We start from the raw sequence: 12358 nt of genomic DNA, 5'->3' as shown, positions 1-12358 counted from the left end.
TATTTTGCCAAGAACAGTGTGCTTTCACATGCCATCCCCATCTTACCAAAACACCCTTTCCAGGGAAAACATTTCCCCTGAGGATCCATCTGAATACCAAGTCCCTCACTCAACGGATCCTTGTCAGGACTTTTCGGTTTAATCCTGATGGTGTATTTTAAGGATTAAAACAAAATTTATGGCTGGGAGATGACAAAGCTCATGGCTCTTGCAAGGCGAGGTGAGATTATCTATCTCATCGTGGGCTGCTCGTTTGTGGCTTTGTGGTTGCAGGCACATCAGTGTTCCTGATTAGCATCAGGTCATGGGGTCACCTGGCAGGTTTTTTGCTTCATCTGGTACGGAGGGCAGTTGTGATGGGTCCCTAGGCATGATCCCTCTGAGGGAAGGAGATGGAGGTGAAATTAGGCCAGTTCAGTTTACTAGTGGCAGTGTTCTGCACTGAGCTAGGTGGGATAGTGCACGGCTGTGTTTCGCAAGATCCCAGGAAGCGCTGCTGGTCATCACATCAGCAACCACATCTGCCTGAGCATCGATCCCTACTCCTTTCTCCTCTGAGAACCAATTCTTTCTCTCCCCCCCTCCTCCCTCTTTTTTTTTTGAAATGAAACCCCTAATGCTGGATCCAGCCTGTGAGGATATCCAGTTTGGCTGAAGTAGCATCTCCCAGTGCAGAATGGCACAAAAAGCTCTCCTGGGGATCAGATCTAATTGTAACATGCTGCTTCATGTCTTTTGAGTCCCAGTTCCTGTATAGCATCATGTCCTATATCCCACACCTCTCTATTAGGTGCTGGAGGGGGGGCAGAATCATTCAGCCACATAAAGACGCAGAAGGATGATGGCATAGGATTAAAGCTGTCTTTAATGCTTGGGAAAGGCAGGGTGGAAAGCCATTTTCCACTGGGAGCATCAGGGCCACTCTACTCTGAGATGAGCAAGGCTTTTCAAAGTCCTGCTTCCTTCCAGAAGGATGGGTATAATTTGCAATAACCCTCTAAGGAAAGTGTTTGCAAGTGGTCATCTCTGCTGGCAGGTGACGTGAGGATGTATGGGAAGAGCTTGCAAAGAGAAGATTAACCTGCTTTCTAACCTCTCCTTTCTGGGTGCCAAGGCTGAAGCCCCTCTTGTCCCACCCGCTAGGCAGAGGGGCAAGGTGGGGATCCAAGTTTGCCCCATTAAGGGGAGACACTGCTGCTCGTGCTGCCAGGTCCTAGGGGGACCCTGGTTTCAGTCTAGCCAGGGCATTGCTCCATGGCAATGCCCAACGGCCTGACGCTGAAATGATACTGCTCTTGGGCATCGTAGGCGCACTTAGCAGCACAGAAACCTGTCACCCCATGCTGCCTTTTCAAGGACGGAGAGAGGAGGGCTGCGTTACACAGTGACAGCCAAAGCCTTGCTGCATGTTTCTCTCCCTTGCTGTCTTCCCTGCCCTGTGGGAGAGGCAGTTGTTAGTCAGGGTGTTTCTTCCCTTCCTGCCGATCTTCTCGGTGCTCCTCCTTGGCCAGGTATTTGGTTCAATTTGGAATGGGCTGGTCTCCAAAAATCGGGCTTTAAGATTTGGCGCTGGTCTGCTTGGCCACACAGCAAAACAAGCTAAAAAAGGATGAGGACAAGAGGAAGGCGGTAACAAGGTGGAGAAGGTCCAGTCACCTCCAGCTAGACTGCTGTGTCCTCCTACTCCCGTAGTGTTGCTGCTTGTGTCCTTGCAGCCTGGTCTAGCTTGTCCCCAGATCCATTTGGATGGAGTCGTCACCATCCAAAGATGCTGAATGGTTCCAGGATCTCCCACTCTGGATACGTCTGGAGCAAGGCAACATCTTGCTTTGAGTTTGCAGCATGGTTGTTTGGTAGGTTGAGGTTTGGGGTTGGGCGCAGGGTGACTGAAACCATCACAGGGTGGCTTCGGGATGCTTAAACCTTTGCAGATAAACCTAGAGACTCTTCTTATCCTTCCCTTGACGTGTGGAGATTTATCCCAGCCATCTGGAAAATCACGTTTTAGGGTTATTGGCTCGATATGTATACGCATAGTAGAATAATATATTTATCAAGGTTCCATAAGTAATTGCTGTTTATTATGTATGGGTAATGTATGAAGCATAAACAACGAATCAGCATTTGTCCCAAGGAATCCGAATGATTAAGGTTAAGCAAGACAGAGACAGGGCTGAGGGCTGCAGAGAGCCGCGGAGGTAATGAGTGGGTCAGCAGGACTTACTTAAGCCTCATCAGGCACGCGAGGAGCGTCTGGAGTGGGAACTGTGCATGTTAAGCCAAATGACACATTGCAGGGGAATGGCTGATACTGTGGCCACAGGTAGGACAAGGCAGAGCAGCTGCAGGTTCCTGGTTCCAGAGAGTCCAGTTCAGTCCACCAAGTTCACTTCAGGTTTAAAAAAAATTAAGAAGAGGGCCTATTTTGTGAAATGTTTGGTTTGCATTTGTTAAATTTGGCTGCTGGCCCTCCTCTGGTGACAGGAGAGGCATTTACCTGCTCTGTGGCACAGGCTGGAGGTAGGGTGATTAAACGGGGTCACGGGCCAGCAGTGCTGCCCAGAGCTGGGTTTGTGGTGAGGGGCTTTGCAGAGACGTCTTAGTTCAGCTCTGTTTCTCAGCCCATCTCTGCAGTGCCTGGTGGAGAAGGGAAGGTGCTGGGCTGGACTGGAGGCGTGCCAGGACCAGGGCTGTGGTAGGAGAGCCAGGGACACGCCAGTGACCACAGGGCTGCATGCTAATTTGGGCACGCATGTGGTTTGCCGTTGCTCTCCTTGTCTGACCCGACCCAACCCTGGGGGACACGGATGGGCACTGAGGGAAGCTCTGTCGCCGCCCTGCCCGTGCTGGGATCGGGACATGGTGGCTGGGGACAGGAGAATTTCACCCCAGACTCTGGGGCTTTGTGGACCCTGGTTTGGAGGATGGCTGGGAGTAGCTCTGCAGCCTTCCCAAGCTCTGCTCCATCCCTGCTCTTTCCTTCTCTCTCACTTACTCCTGCTTTCCATGCCCAACCGCCCTTCTAGTGTCACGTTTCCATTCTCACCTCCTCCTTTCATTCCTTTATGTGCCTGCCCAGAGCTTTCCGCATCCCCTGCCTCCTGCCAGCCTCCTTCCCTCCTTCCTCTTTGATTTCTGGGTGAAACAGTGAGTAGCTAAAATTCTGCTGTCTAAATCACTTCCCCCAAAATAGACGTCACTTGCAAAGAATTTATAGAAGGCTTTGGAAGGCAGGACGGGACGTGCCCACATCTGCTTCATACTCCCAACCGATCTGCTGCGCTTTTGCTCACGTAGTTTCCAGGAAATTTCAGGTATTGAAAAAAAAATAAGTAGGACTAATTAAGTGGTGGTGACATCACTTGTTTCTGCTGGGGTGCTGCAGGCTCTTCCCTTCCCGCTGTACAAAGAGGCTGAGTGATACCGTCCGTGCCTAGGGCTGGGGAAGCAGGGGCTGGGCACTAGATCTCCTCCGGGCAACCGCATCGTGTCATCTCCCAAAGAAAGGGACTCTGCTTCATCTTGGAAACCGCTGCGCTATCTTCTGAGTTGAAGGCTGTCTCAAAGGCGATGAATCTCGGTGTGTTCTCGGCTGTCCATCATCCCCACTTGTCCTCGAGTCAACCACTCTTTGAGCCCAAAGATTGCCAGTTCCCTTTCTAATAACCAGCCCTGTTACTCTGGCAAACAGCTTCTCCTTTCTCAGTGTCCCTGATTATGAAAAGAGCATAAATGAGACACAATGTGAGGATTTACTGCTTAGTGTTTCTCAATCCACACTTGAGCAAATGACTTCATTCCTTTTAGACAGCACCCAGTATCCACCACTCTGATTACAATCTGGCTCTGAGCTCTTGTGTCACTTTTAATTAGGCATTTTGTTTCTGCATTGTGTGTCATTCTCACATGGTTTGCAGCATAAATAATGATGTATTGTGTTTCAGTGTGTACCTTTAACTCTTAATGAGGTTACATGGATATTTATGAGGCCATCTACCTGTTTTGCAACATGCAAGTTCCAAGGCTAAAATATACTGGGATCATTTTTTAGGGAAAAAAAGACTTAAGACATCAAAGTGGTAGTTAGAAGGTGGACGTTTGCATTGGGAATTGCAGAAACAGATCGTTTTGTCCCAAGGTGGAGGTTGGTGGCTGATCAGAGCAATCCCAGCCTGCAGCAGCTTCTCTCCTGAAATTAGTGTAGCGGGAGCGAGCCCAGAAATTTAAGGGATGGCACATAAGTGAGATGTCTTTGTCCTATTTCTCATTGAGGGCAGGGATTTGGGCTCCTGCATTTGTTGTCAGGTGGGAGCCACAAGTTGGGAGCAGGGCCATGGTGAGGGTGGGAATGGGGGAAGGGGACGGTGGCACCGCTTGATGCGGGAGCTGCGTTAGGACAAACTGAGGGACAATTTGCTGTGGGATCCCACAAGAGATCAGGGTGGGAGCTCCTTTTGCTGGAGAACCAGTGCCTCTATGCCCCCTCACTTGTGGCTGCCTTGTGTGGGTGCCTTTCGGAGGCCACACGCCCGAATCATCAGGCAAAAGGTCTGAGTTCATATTTTTTCCCAGCCTTTTACATGAACTGGATCTCAGTCTCCCACTTTTCGCCTTGCGCCACCAACACCTTTCTGGAATAGATGCAAAGTGGGCGTTCGGCCATGCCCACGCCTCACCGCAGCCTTCCTGCGACGCTTTGTCGCGCTGCGTACTTCCCAGACGATGCAACCCAGCCCTTCCGCAGCACGGGCAGAGCGGTGCAGGGCACGGCCCGCTGCGCTCTTGGTCAATGCTTGAATTACTGCAAAGGGGCAGTTGCTGCGTGCGTGGTTTTGGTGCTGGCTTACCCCCGGGGGCTGGTTAACTCCTGGAGCCTCCTCTTGGCAGCGCAGCATGCGGTTGGGAGCTGCTTGCTGTCCCGACGCGTCTGCAAGGGAAACTTTGGCAGCGAACGGTGTGCCCTGTAGCGTAGCTCAGCAGGTTCATAGCGTGCACGCGGCGCAGGCACGGGCCCAAGTCAGCACCTTGAGGCAGAGGGAGGAATCGCCCGCTTGCTTCGCTGTCTTGGCTTTGCGAGAACGGTGATGACGTGGCATGGCTGGGCTGCATGTACCCGTGCGACGGCCCCGTGCAACCCCACGTGTGCGCGTGTGTCGGGGCCACGCCGGCACTAAGCCCAGGAGTGAGTTTGTAATCCCTCTTAAATCTGGTACCAGATCTCATTCATCCTGATTTTTAACTCCTGGGGTCAAATTCTGCGCGACTGATTCATGCCTGGTGCATGCCTGGTGAACACGGTGAACTGGAAGCTCGGGCCTGCCTTGAAGGGCCCTTATGCCTTTTTTCATACCAGGTAAAGCTCTTCCCCTGCACCGAGGGGCTGTGTAGGGACGCAGGAAGAGCTGTTCTCACTTTTGGCACTATTTTTCTTCTTCTCCTTTTCCTGCCGAGCCTCTCTCCTCCCACGCTGTCCTCATGTAACGTGGAAGTGTGCCGCAAGCGGAGCTGATGGCTGGAGGTGGCTTTGGGGTGCCGGTGGGTGTAGGGAGGAGGCTGTTGGGTGCTGGTGGGTGTAGGGAGGAGGCTGTTGGGTGCTGGGGCTGGAGGAGGTTTCTCTGAGCAGCAGGCATGGCCATGGGTAGCCCCAGCTCCATGCACTCCTGGACTGGATCTTCCCTCCCCTCCCACAGACCTGGAAAGAGTCATTCACCTCATAGGCAATGTGGGGAGGTGTAAGATAATTATAATTACAATTGTCATAACTGAACGTATTGATTATGATGGTGCCTGACACAGACCTACCACACCCTCTGCTGCCATCAGCACCCAGGCCTCCCTTGGCTCCGCAGCAGGTCTGTGGCTGCAATCTTGCCCTTTGCTCATGCTTTAAAACCTGATACCAACTCCCAAACTGGGAGAAGAACAGAGGAAAAGAGGGGTTCTGCTTTCATTTGGAAGCTTCCAACTCTGTCATATTTGGGTTAAAAGCTGGGTGCTGGAGCAGCGTGTCTTGCTGGCTGAAGTAGGAATGCTGAGGTAAAATACCTGGCTGGTGTGACAGCGGGCAGGTGGGAAGTACCAAAGCCCAGATCTTGGGAGCACGATTCTCCTTGTTTCTGTATTTCCTGTCTTTGCAATTGTAGGAAAAAACCCCTTTGTCTCCTTGAGAGCTGAATTGGCCCCTCTATAAGCAGAGATAACCATCTCAGCTTGGTGATTATACCCGTAATAAAATACTTGTAACAAATTGTCTGTATTTTTTTTGCCCTTTTCTTCTGATGGTGACTTATCTAGGAGGTCCTACACCTCTTTGCTTTAGCCCCTCTGCCTTTGCTTTTCTGCTTCTCTGCCTTTCACAAAATTGTTTGTGTGTTCACAGGTTGAGCTGTTTTGGGTCGATCCTGCAAACTCCCATTTTTACCCATTGAATGCGTTAAATTCATGCAGTTCCACATGGAAAACACCCCTGCTGTGGACGTCCCCGGCGCTTATCCAGGATAAACTGTCTCTGGAAACCCTGGCTGGTACAAGCCACCCTCTGCAGCAGGAGGACAGTTATGCTGAATCTGATGGAGTTTTTGTAGTCTGATGGCCTGAAGATTCAAATGAATATTTGCAGCCATGTATTCGGTAACGCGTCACTCCGTGCGTGGGAGTGGTGGGAGGTGATACGGGTTTTTCACTCCTGCCTCTCCCACATACTTCCCGCCTGCAGGACAGTTTCTCTCTAAAACACCGCATACAGTTTGGTGTTTTTCTTAGTTATTTTTCTTCCTTAGGAGCATTTATTGGGCAACAGATCCGTTTGGACAGCTTTGATTTTGCAAAAGGTCTTGGAATTCATAAGTGGAGCCAGAGGTTGGGGAGCAGCTTTGTTCCCGTGTAGTCACCAGGGTGAAGATGGATATTTGCGTTGTGGTTGTTAAGAAACCCTGTCGTTGTCCACAATTACGTTGTGCCAAGGGCTGTACAAACTCGGGTGAATTAGGATGGCTGCCCTCTTGGATGCTTAGTATTCTGGGGGAAGTAAGACTGTAGTCCTTAAACTTGGAGATCAGTTGGTGTGAAGTATCATCGTGCCCTTGACTCTGCCCAGGCTGTCAGATGAGACACAGCTTTGATAAGAGCATTTCTTGTTGATGACTGTGCTAGGTTGCTTCTCTCCTTTCTTGCCTCATTCACGGGGTGGCATTGTCCTTTAACCCAGGCATAAATTGGCCCCACAGACTTCTCTAATAATGCTACGTACTCCGTCACTCCCACAAACTCCTGTAATAATGCTGAGTACTGTTGCACTAGCTTTATTTCAGCTCCTGTAAACCGCCGGTGCTCCCTTGGCTGCAGTGAAGTGACCTCACGGTTTCCATTTGCTCCGAATGGGGCAGGTTAGTTTGCAGTTGAGTTAATTAAAACACAGGAAGATCTCACGCCACGTGCGATCTCATTGCCGCAGGCTGTAGCAAGCAGGGATGAGTTTAACCAAGGGGTGGACTAATGATGGGGAGAGAGGACCATCAGCAGCAGTTAAACGTGCTAGTCAGGGTGCAGCCTCCAACTTGGGAAGGGTTAAACAGCTGATGGCTGGAGGCTGGAGAAATATGGCCGGAGGAAGGATCACTTTAAAATTGCCCTGTATATTGGGGCTGGCCAGCGGGTATTGCTGGCTCAAGATAGATGGAGGCTGATCTCACCTGGCTTGCCTGCTCTGTACTGCGTGAGTATCCGCAGGGGTTAGATCACATCAGCTGTTAGGGACTTGAACAGAGCAACAGATTCAATAGGTTGGGCTTAAAAGTCGCGTGTGATTTTTGTGGGGACAGAACATGGATTTTCCATTCTTTTCTGAGACGTGTCTTTTCCAGAAAAACTAAGCCCAGTGTTACCAGGGCTGGCAATTTCACGTCTGCTCTGAGAATTGCAGTGTTTTAGTTTGTTTGTTTGTTTTCCTTAAGGCTTTAGCTGTGGGAGTGACTTTCAACTTTCATGTAAAAACTACCCATGTAATTACAATTATACATAATTATAACTATATTTATAGTTATTCCTTCTTGATTTCTTGTAATCATAAGATCTTGTAATTTGGGGGAGAGGGGAAAGAAAACAGCTGTAGGTGCATGTAAAACAGGCTGCAGGGGGTGGAAAATCCCTAGCTTGAATGCCTCCACCGCAGGTCAGGCACAGAGAGCTTTTCCGATGAGCGGGTGCCCCGCCGCGCGCTGTGTCCCCCTGGAGGATCCCGGCAGGCCATCAGCATGGGCTGTGTTTGCTTGTCCTGGAGCTCATGGCAATGTGCAGAGGTTCCCATTGCTGCGGCCGCAGCCCTGGGGGGGAAATGTTCCTTCTGCAAACGGGACAGGAGGCGCACGGGGCTTAATCCGTGGGGCGGGGGAGCTCCGTCACTGTGTCAAGCAGCTGGAAAATGTTGGAACGGGGGAGATTCCAGCAGCAGCAACTCCTTTGGGGTCCAGGTTGTTCCTGGAGGTGCTGGCAAGTTGTTTTGTGCAGTTATCTAAGCACCTTTGGGTTTAGACTGATACTCTTTCTGGGTTCCAGCTAACAGGACAAGCATGGCCAATTCTGAGCTTGAAGAGGTGTTTCTCAGTGGTGGGTTACACGGCCAGCAGCAGGCAGCTTCCCCGGAGTGGCCGGGCAGCAAGGAGCTGTGCCAGGGACTTCCCAGCCTCAGCGGAGCAGGCAGAGGGAGGAGGAAAGGTGAGATGCAGCTCCTGGAGGGACAGGAGCTTGCTGGGATCATTATTAACGTGGGGCTGGCTCTGGTCTGCAGCAGCTGGCTCTGTCACCCCAGGCAAGCTGCCTCCAGCTATTCCTGCTGGTCTCCCCCTCAATACTAAGGCTGCTCTGCTTCATTGCAAAAAGGGGAGCTGTAGCTGGAAGAAGCAGTGTAGTTTAGGTGCTGACTGAGACCTGAGGCTGTTACAGCTGCAGGGCAGTAAGAGCAGAGAGCAAAACGCTGCTTTTCATGTGTAAAACTGCATGAAGTTGCAGCACAAACAATACCAACTCGTGTGCTGAGGGCACTGGAGCAGGAGGAGGCCACGGAAGTGACCCAAGGTCCCCAGAAAAGCCACCTGTTTATGAAAGATGTGAGGATTTCAGCTCATTCAGTTAATCCAACATAAGCCACCAACATAAGTGGTGACTTAACATTAATAGGGGAATCGTACCAGGTTCAAGAGAGGTGTTTGAGTGCTTTGGAGTGGGCAGTGGCAGAAAACTAAAGACATCAGTTAAACAACTTCAAATTAGATGTAAGGCTCTGAGTTACAGGAGGGTTCCTACTGCAAGGCACTGTACTGTACCAAGGTACCAACCTTTGGAACAAAGAAATCCTTCCAATCAGCCAGCACGCACATTTCTGAAAGCTGCTTTCCTGTCGTTTAGATACTAGGCTGAAGAGCTGCATCATTATATTGAGCTTTATAGTCTGAGGGACACAGGAAATAGGACTAAACAAATCAATAAAACTTTGTGATAGATAGCCACCTTATCATGAAACAGCTCATTTATTCATCAGATTGTTGACACACGGCGCTTGCATGTGGGACAGTAGGAAAACAAGTTCCCTCTAGAGCAATATGCCGGGTCCTGCCCTTGGGTCACCCCAACCCCAGGCAGCGCCCCAGGCCTGGGGCAGAGGGGCTGGGAAGTGCCCGGCGGAGAAGGCCCTGGGGGTGCGGGCTGACAGCCGGCTGGGCATGAGCCAGCAGTGCCCGGGTGGCCAAGGAGGCCACCAGCCCCCGGGCTTGTGTCAGCACTGGTGTGGCCAGCAGGAGCCGGGCAGGGATGGGGCCCCTGTGCTCGGCCCTGGGGAGGCCCCACCTCGAATGCTGGGCTCAGGTTTGGGCCCCTCGGGACAAGCAGGGCCTGGAGGGGCTGGAGCGTGTCCAGAGAAGGGCAGTGGGGCTGGGGCAGGGTCTGGAGCACAAGTGTGCTGGGGGGCGGCTGAGGGGGCTGGGGGGGTTTAGCCTGGAGAAGAGGGGGCTGAGGGGAGCCCTTCTCGCTCTCTGCAGCTGCCTGAGAGGGGCTGGAGTGAGGGGGGGGCTGGTCTCTGCTCCCAAGTCACCAGTGACAGGGCGAGAGGGAACGGCCTCAGGCTGCGTCAGGGGAGGTTTAGGTTGGAGATGAGGGAAATGCCTTCCCTGCCAGAGCGGTCAGGCCCTGGCACAGGCTGCCCTGAGAGGTGGGGGAGTCACCATCCCTGGGGGGGTTCAAAAACCATGCAGATGTGGCCCTTGGGGACATGGTTTAGGAGGCCTGGGGGTGCTGGGTTGGGGGTTGGACTTGATGATCCGAGAGGTCTTTTCCAGACTTGATGATTCTGTGATTCTATAATCTCTCTGTATTCCCCAGAATTGTTGATGACTCAGAGTTTTTTGTTAATGAAGCTACTTAGATCGTGAAAGGGGAAGCTGTGATAGCGGCATGGAGGGGTGGGGGTGGGGAGTCTTTAGCGTGTAGGTTTTATGGCTGCAGGCATTGGTGCAAGTGCCGCTGTCTTGGCATTGCTTTTGGGTGATGTTAGCAGGAAGAATAGCTTGACAGTGTCTTTCCGACAGCCCCATGAGCGCCCCATTGTGCTCTTGCCGTACCGCAATCATGAGACCACCAAAGCACTGCTTATCGTTAGGACACTAATTAATTTATGACTCACTGCCGAAGCACTTTGGAGCAGTAATCACAAACTAGGACAGCACTGTGCAAACACAAAACCTAAGGGCACTCCTTACTCCAGAAAGCTTGCAATCCAAACATTGCAATCCAAACACACGGCAAGGGATAGCCCATGGGATAGCGACAGAGATAGCCCGTGGGGCAGCAAGAGAGAGCCCACAGGATAGCGGCAGACGATGTGGAAATGACAGGTTGTCATCGGTCAGCATAATAACATATTCTTAACATGCAGTTTTGCTCACCTGCAAAGTTTGATTCCTCTTCCATTAGGACGTAACCATATTTGATTTTTTTTTTTTTTTGGTTTAGCACTTTCTGGGCTGGAACTGAGAGCTGGCTACATTTACCAGAGGGTTTCTGGAGGGATTTATCACTTGTGACACTTCCGTCGGCTTTGTGAGCGTCGGTGCACAGTGGTGGGGCTGTTCCCGTGTGTGCAGGGACTGAGCTGGCTTGTTGTGAGGCCAAGCACAGCAGTCGTGGTGTCAAAGCATTTGGTTCCCCAAGAGGGTGTTTAATCAGTGAATACAGCATCTCCTGTGTTACCAAACCTGAATCCCTGGGGGTCATTCACATGGCCTTGGAAGTATTGAAACTATGCGGTGCTACCATGGCATCCCAGCAACACAAGCAAACTCTGGTGATATCTCTGGATTGCCGGATCTTGCTCTGACTTAAAGTTACTTGAAACTGGGTTTAAACAGGGAGCAGTCACTTGCAGGGTGGCTTGTAATAAGGGGTTCTAAACTGGCTAGCTGCAGCGCTGGGAGCTGAGAGCATATAGCAGCAAGGTAAATGAGGCTTTCCTGAGTCTCTCCTGCCTTGGCTGCATTGCTAATGGTACAGAAAAGAAAGCTTGGACTTTGAATGGGAGACAGGCTCATCCTTACCTAAAATCAGTGGTGCTGATGGCAGTAATTAAGGTTAGACAATGGCTTGTGATTGATCTAGCCCTTGATAGCACAAATCAGGGTGAAGCTCATTTCTCCTGCTGCCGGGGCTGCTGAGACCAGCTTTGCCTTTATAACAGTCTATCCTACAGCTGGCTTGTATTTTACCTGTCTGAATTGCTTTCCAGTTTGCGTGTCACAATTTGCAAAAAAACCCCGTCTGCTGATAAAAAGGAGTTGAGGCTGGACTGTAACTTGATGAAATCCAGCAGCCAGGGCTTACTTCGGTGGGCTTTATTCTTGCCTGACTGTAGGACTCTAAATCACACTTTCAGATTCAATCTGTCTTCTCAAGACAACCCGGAGGAGTTGCAAGAGAGTGGCCTGTCTCTGTGAACTCAGAAGGACCTGGAGCTTTGTAAAACAGCTGGAGACTTCTGCCTAGTTGCTAGCTATGTACGGATGAAATGAGCCCTAGCCTGTCTGCGTCAGCCGTCAGGTCAGGTATAGCTGGGTGGGCGTAACACCTGAGTTTGCTTTAAACTCAATGGGTTATTTTTTTTTCCCCAGTTGCAGGGCAGGGAAGAATCTTGCCTCACGTCTCTGGCTCGATCTCCCCCCTCTCCCTCTTTCAAACCGAGAATTTCCTTTTAGTAGCTGGGATCTCCAGCCAACTTGTATTCTTCCTGCAGAGAAGGAAGTGCATATTTTTAATAGGCTGTGGCCAGAATGGGTGGGCAATGCTATATTGCTGTCCTGATGCGGGGAAGAGCTGA

General features: G+C 51.1%; 1 protein-coding gene across 1 annotated transcript in view; it reads left to right on the top strand.

Moving 5' to 3' along the window:
- The window catches only part of BCDIN3D (BCDIN3 domain containing RNA methyltransferase), a 49052-nt gene extending 42487 nt beyond the window's left edge, over positions 1-6565 (top strand). Inside the window, exon 5 of the transcript XR_010376485.1 lies at positions 6380-6565. The gene's annotated coding sequence lies outside the window, so the exon portion shown is untranslated. The remainder of the gene's footprint in view (positions 1-6379) is intronic.
- Positions 6566-12358: the final 5793 nt, after the last annotated feature.

The sequence above is a fragment of the Phalacrocorax carbo genome, chromosome 27 (assembly GCF_963921805.1).
Source record: "Phalacrocorax carbo chromosome 27, bPhaCar2.1, whole genome shotgun sequence".
NCBI lineage: Eukaryota > Metazoa > Chordata > Aves > Suliformes > Phalacrocoracidae > Phalacrocorax > Phalacrocorax carbo.
This window is presented reverse-complemented; position numbering and strand designations above follow the sequence as displayed.